Source organism: Pleuronectes platessa, chromosome 6, assembly GCF_947347685.1.
Source record: "Pleuronectes platessa chromosome 6, fPlePla1.1, whole genome shotgun sequence".
NCBI lineage: Eukaryota > Metazoa > Chordata > Actinopteri > Pleuronectiformes > Pleuronectidae > Pleuronectes > Pleuronectes platessa.
Genome location: NC_070631.1, coordinates 24,542,305 through 24,549,324, shown reverse-complemented (window position 1 = coordinate 24,549,324; position 7,020 = coordinate 24,542,305).

Here is a 7,020-nt window from a genome sequence, read left to right as displayed (position 1 = left end):
TCCCTTCAAAATAAGAGTCCTTTGCATTCCAGTCCCTTCACTTCAGTTCAGTTTATTTAAGTCCACAAAAAAAAAATCTAAAAGGAAAACAATAACTTTACAAAAATAAATAGAGGTGAAAAGAAACGAAGTATTGAGTGAATAGGTGCAGGCTGAAGCATAAGCTTTTCATACCGACTTTTCATACCCTGAATAATTCAACTATGACCCTATTAGGTCCTGAACTCTTTGCCATGATTTGGTAAGAGTCCCACTATAAGCAATACAAAAATTAACAAAAGTAACAAGTCAGTGAAATCACTATAACATAATGAAAATTATCAAATTCATATATTTATAGGTTTGCAGAGTTAAAACGGATGCAATGATGCCCACATAAAAACACACAGGAAGCTTAGAGCTCAAACAAAGACCTCTCCTAAACACTTGAGGCAAAACAAACTGGATAATATGAAACATAAAAAGAGTCAAACCACAAATACTGCAAATCACAAATACAAGTAGTGTGCAAATCACAAATAATTCTCACTCCAAATGTCCATCAGTCAACTGTGAAGTTAGGACCTTATACTAGCGTTTGTTCAGGATCGTTCTTAAAGGGGAAAAGATGATAAAAGAGGAACAATATGCAAGTTCGATTTCCATAAAACATTAAAGAATCCGAATTTACCCGAGCACCTGAAATCATTTTATATTATGAAAATAAAAGATATGGCTTAAATGTTATTTTACCGTGTAATGGTTTTTAAAAGATGAGAAACTTTATATTAATCACCTGTAATAGTTTAGTCTGAAAATATTTTTTTTATCTTTATGAATATACATTAATCATATTCTACAGTTCTATGGTCTCACCTAGAAAGTATTATGGGATAATTTGTAAGTCAAATTTGAAGTTGACTTACAAATTAAGTCAACTTCAGCATTGTTCATACAAGATAAAATATCCTAATAGTGAGCCTAAATCTCAACTTGTAACCTGATGTGCATGTGTCTCATTATTTATACAATGTGTGGTATTATTTGCATGTTTTCTTGAGTTACAGTCTGTAACATACTCCAAGTATATAAAAGGAATCGTTACAATGTCAGATATAGCTCCACATACAACATTTATGAAGGTAATAAAAATAAAATATTTATAGTTGACTGAACCATGTTTCTTATTCTATAGCGACATCTTCTGGCCAAAGCTGTAAAGGCCCACTGGCTGCAGGGTGCTGCACACATACTAAAAGTGCATTCACAATTTAGTATGTGTGCACTGGGCGATTGGTCTAACTCTCCTGTGTTAATGTTGTTAATCGAAATAGCCGGGAGTCAGTGTCAATGAATCCAGTTTATCCATGTTCACTTCTTCTTAAAGAAAACATCATTGTACCTTAGATGAGTGATTTTATCTTGTACTGTAAAATGAATTAGTTTTATCCCAGTCTGTCAAAAGTAGGTGAACGACTAGTTGGTAAAATTATGCTAGTAAAATTTTTTGTGATGCAGTGGAATTTACAGGATATTTTAATTGTCCTTCCAAGGCTTTGTTACATGTTGGGTATTTATAATACAATACATTTTTAATTTGCCATAACAGAAAAAGCAAAAAGGTTAATAATATCAACAATGGCTCTGTTCTGTTTAAATGTCCCAGTGAACTATGACACTGTCAGTGAGTCAGCATGAACAACAGGTCCCTGAAACTGAAGGAGCTAAATGACTTCAGCCATAATTCATTTTAATATTTACACCTGTTGATTTCTGCCTGTTAAAATGTCTTCTGTGGAAAAATCTCAGTTTCGTTTGTTTATTTAATGAGTACGCTCAACAAAATTATAAAGATGGGATTTGAAAGGATTAATTATATTATGGTTTTATTTTTAATGCACTTTTCCTAAAATAATAGTTACAGCGTGTTTCATTAAGCAATGGAACACGGTCTTAAGATCATAATAAACAAAACACAGGATGAAATTGATGAAATGTGAGGACATGTTGACATGATGCAGCAGGATGATTCTATTTAATTTGTATTACATATTAACTGATACTGATATATCAGGGTCACAGTTGGTGAACAAGAGGTCTCGTTTGTAAAAGTCTAAATGTTAATGTAGCTGCCTTTTGATGTAGCACCTTCGTATTTGATTGCCTTGTCTGGTGATATTAGCATTACACCAGACAAGGCAATCAAATACGTGGCAATTAATGTGTTGTCAGCACTGCCATATGAAGGAAGCAAGATATCATTAGGAGATTTTTTACTTTTTTATACCCTGCTCCAAAAGCAACATGTTTTACAGAAAGTCAACTAGATTGCATTTGTCATTCAGGCCATTGGAAGTTGCAGTTTTAAGCGTATACAATAAAGCGCTTATGTTCGTCGGTTGTGAAAGAAAAGCACATTTGTTTTCAATTGATATAACATTGAATTGATCATGTTGCGAATAATAATTGGGTTAATAATAACAAGGTTCAATGATCCATCATCAAGGAATTTCTACAAAGGCGTACAAGGGCATTACCCTGTGTTTCAATTGCAGATCATTTTATTTATTAAAGTAGTCTCTTTCTCCCATGTATGTTAAAGATTATGGGTTTGGCAGATGTGATAGCATGGTGTTCACTACTACCTTCAAGAGAAGATGGAGACCCCACTGCACAACTGAGAATGACGACAAGCTAAGTCTCTAGATTGAGAAACAGTCGAGGGATCAGCTGGCAGCTTCATCACTTGGCACCCACAGAACATCAGTGTCAACATCCTGTATGAAGAGATGACTCCAGGATACTGGGCCTCTGGGGAGAGTCGAAATCATACCTGAGACTGGAAAGGAAAAGATAAGATAGGAAAAAGATCACAGTAGCAAGAGGAACATTTAGGCAAAAGGGATATAGATTTTATTGAGACATTTGTGAGACAGGGAACCAATGAAAAGATGCTGGAGGAGTGCTTGCCCAAATCTGTGAAGTAAGGTGGAGATTTTTACATAATAAAAGGGTTCTTGAACAAGAACGCCACACCATCTCCTGTGGAGGCTGATGGATTAGAGCCAGTTTGCTCTGACAACAGGGCAATGACCCAAAGCACAGCTCCAAACTATGCATGAGCTATTTAGACAAGAAGCCGTCAACTGCTGTTGTGTCTTTTATGAAACGGCTAGTCACTGAATCTCTATCCTATTGAGCAGCTGTGGGAACAGTTGGTATGGAAGAAGTGCTTATCGAACAATGGATGGTTCTTCGATGAAAGCAAAGTGTAAAGAGCAAAAATTAAAAAAAATATTTCAAAACTTTTCAATGTCTCGACCGGACATCTTTGGGTGACCTTAAACTCCAGGAACTTTTTCAAACTGATTTTTTGTTGTCATCACTTTTAAGGTTTTCTGTCCAATAGTCAATGAAATGTCTTGGCACGAGGACAAATTGTATATTTTGTTCTAATGCAACATCAATGTGCAATGGGTGGCACAGTGGTTGGTAATGTCTCCTCACACTAAGAAGGTTTGGGGTTTGCATGTTCTCCCTGTGTCTGTGTAGGTTTTCTCCAGGAACAGCTTCCTCCCAGTCCAAAGACATGCAGCTTACATTATTTGGAGACATTGAATTGCTCATATAGGTGTGAAGGTGAGTGTGGTTGTTTGTCTTTGTATGTCGGCCCTGCTGGGGACCTATCCAGGTGGTATATCCCACCTCTAACCCAATTTCAGCTGGGATTGGCTCTGGCCCCTTACCTCCCTCAAAGAAGTGTCATTCTTAAGGGAGGAGCTTTTCATCATCAAGTCTTGTTTTAGCATCCAGAGTTTTGCAAATGTAATCGTTAACATGGGAATTCTTACGTGAGAATTGTTTGGCCATAGGAAGTTTGTTGTTATCAGTCCTCCTGAGGATATTTTGAGTGATTGTTCTGCTGCATCACCCAACTTCCACTGATCACCAGCCACTCTGAGACTATCTGACAGATACCTGGATAAACATGGGAAATTTATTTTCTCCCTGATCATGTTGAGCTCTTCACCGTTAGGAAGATCACAAAACAAAGTGGCATCAGCATTTCAACGGACCCACACAAATGTTATCTCAATCGAAGCGAGAGCATGCAGCTTAATCTGAATTCGGCTCTAATTTCGCTAAATTCACAAAAGACCCTGCTTTTCTGAGACATTATACAATAAAATGTAGTCAAACAGACTCAGAGGTGTAGAGTCAGTAAGCAAAGCAAATGTTTAACCTGCATGAACTGAAATATATTTAGCAGGTTAGTTTAGATTTTTTTCGCCTTTTCCCAGAAAACAGCTGCATGTTTCAGGCAGAAATAATACGAGAGTGAACCAAAACAGTAAAAGTGGAACAATGACATGAACAACCTGAGGGGAACTTCAGATATGGTGATGATATGTGAGTTCATCACAAAGAAGAGTAACACCTTTTGCTACAAAAAGCCATGTAATCCATATGTAATCAATGTCATTAAAGATTGTAGCTTCTTTAGTCACTTTCACTGCATGTATTTAAAGTTTGTTTACATTACTCGCTGTGTTGTTTACAAAACTGAAGAAACGTCTCATTTAGTATGCTGGTCGTCACTGGCCTGCAGCGGTCAGGACCGAATGACTATCACTACGGCTTTTCTTCAGGTGTAAGCTGTACACAGCAAACTACTCATCTAGCTCCAAGTTTCAGGTTTGTGATGCAGTATTCTTTTCATCCATAAACATAAATATGGTCCTTGTTATTTTACCATTCTAAACTGCATAAACAAAACATTTTATTTTTTTTATTGAAAAGGATACAGCTCAGTTCTTTGGCTTTGAAGATTCGGGTAACTGAAGATTTGTCCCTAACATCAATTGGCAGTAGGCATTAATTAGTGCGGTAGAATATACAAAGGGTAAATCTCCATCTTGTTCTATGTTATAAAATGGGACAGTGTTTAGTTTAAAAAGGCATTAGGAGGTAATGATGTCTGATCTACTGAGCAACCACATGGCTTTCATAGTACTGCCATACAAGCCAGTAGTCAGTCAGATTTACCTTCAGCCTCGGCGTACCCTCAAATTCAGCCTTTATCATTACTAACAAGGCCAAAACGCTAAGGTGCACAACTGAAGATACAGATCACAATCACATCTACTGAAAACTTAAATTGTGCGGAAGACCTTCAAACGTACAAGGGATATTTACCATCTTGTCCTATATTCTAAACACAAAAGTCTGTCCGGTTCTTTAGCATGGCCTGTGGCTCTCCTAGACAGGAAACAACTCCAAGGATCCAAGCAGCAGAGTCACACAGGGAGGACGGAGACCTTCCTTTTGCAAGACACAAGTTCAAACGTCCAACTGACGGAAAATCATCTTCTTATGAGGTTTCAAGACTCATATAATATTTATATTACAGTACTTATTAAGTGTAAACTTGTGCAGTGCTCGTTCTAAACCTGCCTGGAATTTGCTGTTCTCTTGTCCTGTGTTAAAGCTCTGGAGCTACTCCAGAATTGTTCCTTGTCATTACTGAGTCCTCCTCAAACTGTTCTACAATATACTGTCACTTTTTATTGTTTGTGTGCTGGCTGGTGGGTCCACAGCTTTTTACAAAGAGTGAAGTAAAAAAACAACAACTTGTATGTTCATCCTAACTGGTTCATTTGCAGTTAAGATTTTACAGTTAATCTTTTTCATAATATGGAACTGAATTTACTTAGTCAGTATTCATATGTTTGGTTTATATAAGTTTGAATGATTTACTTAACAGCTGTTATTTACCCTACTTTAATTTGAAAATAAATTATTAAAGAGGAAAGTATTCTATGGATATTGTTGCCGTGACAGAGTTCAGCCCATGCAGCACCCGTAAAGTCAGTGTCAGTTATGAAATGTAGAATGAAAATTAGTTGTCATCCGTCACACACACATTCATACAGTCAATCTATGTGCTGCACTTTTCTTTCTTTCTTTGAGATGGGACAATTTTGAGGTACAGTATCTTGCCCAAGGACACTTCCGAATGTTTAATGGGAAAGAAAGGGATCGAACCGCCGACCCTCTGGTGAGAGGCCGACCTTGAATATGCAAACAGATCGCAATCACAGATTTTTTATGTGCTGCTTTTTATCAATCTAGGAAATGGGTGTACCTTCAAAGTTATCAGAAATACTAATGATAGATCACTTCACTTTCACTCACCAGTTGCTCCAACAGCTCTGAACAGAAGAAGTATCTGGCCTCCCAGCAGACTCCCTCTCTACCATTTTTCTCCCATCATACGTGCACTTTGATGCAGCAGACATCCTCTCTCCACCTTCAAGGGCAGCCTGCAGCTCCCTCACTGTCACCGTGCAGAGCATGTGGGAAACTCACCGTCACACTCACAAGAAATAAATGTCATATTTACTTGACAATCTAAGGTGTCTTTCTCTTTTTCCATCTTGGGTAGTAAAGGGAACTGGCTGCTTCTTTGTAAAATGATGTTAATCTGAGGGTCCCGATTTAAGGGCTGTGACACACCAGTGGAACCCACAATAGGGATCACTGCGTAATCAGAGGAAGAAAGATCAAATATTCCACAGAAATTTTAATTTCTTACTGGAAACTTTCCCCCTTTTGGGTTTGACATGAAATCGGGATATTATCTGCACAGTTTCTTTCTCCAGAGTTTGTCTTTCACCTATGAGCAACTCAGTGGGAGAAAGTCCTCAGCAACTAACTTGGACATTTTCTCACATACATTTTCTCACATAGTTTATTAAGATTATTCAGAAATCAGTGCATGTCCGGAAGCAGGTTTAATATCCGTGACCATATATTTGTCACAAGCAGCCATTGGTTGTTTTGGGAGTCACAGGTCCGAAGATTTCGTAAAAGGTTTGTTCTACTTCTTCAGGATTTCTTGAACAACAAAACTTATTAAATAACCATTTTTAATGGTTTTCAAAGCTCTACCCTCCCTCTCTCTCTCTCTCTAATCAGCTGAAAGAGGGTGGAAATAATAGACCAAGCCGACTCTTCCTCTCTGACTCTCACCAGGTGGAA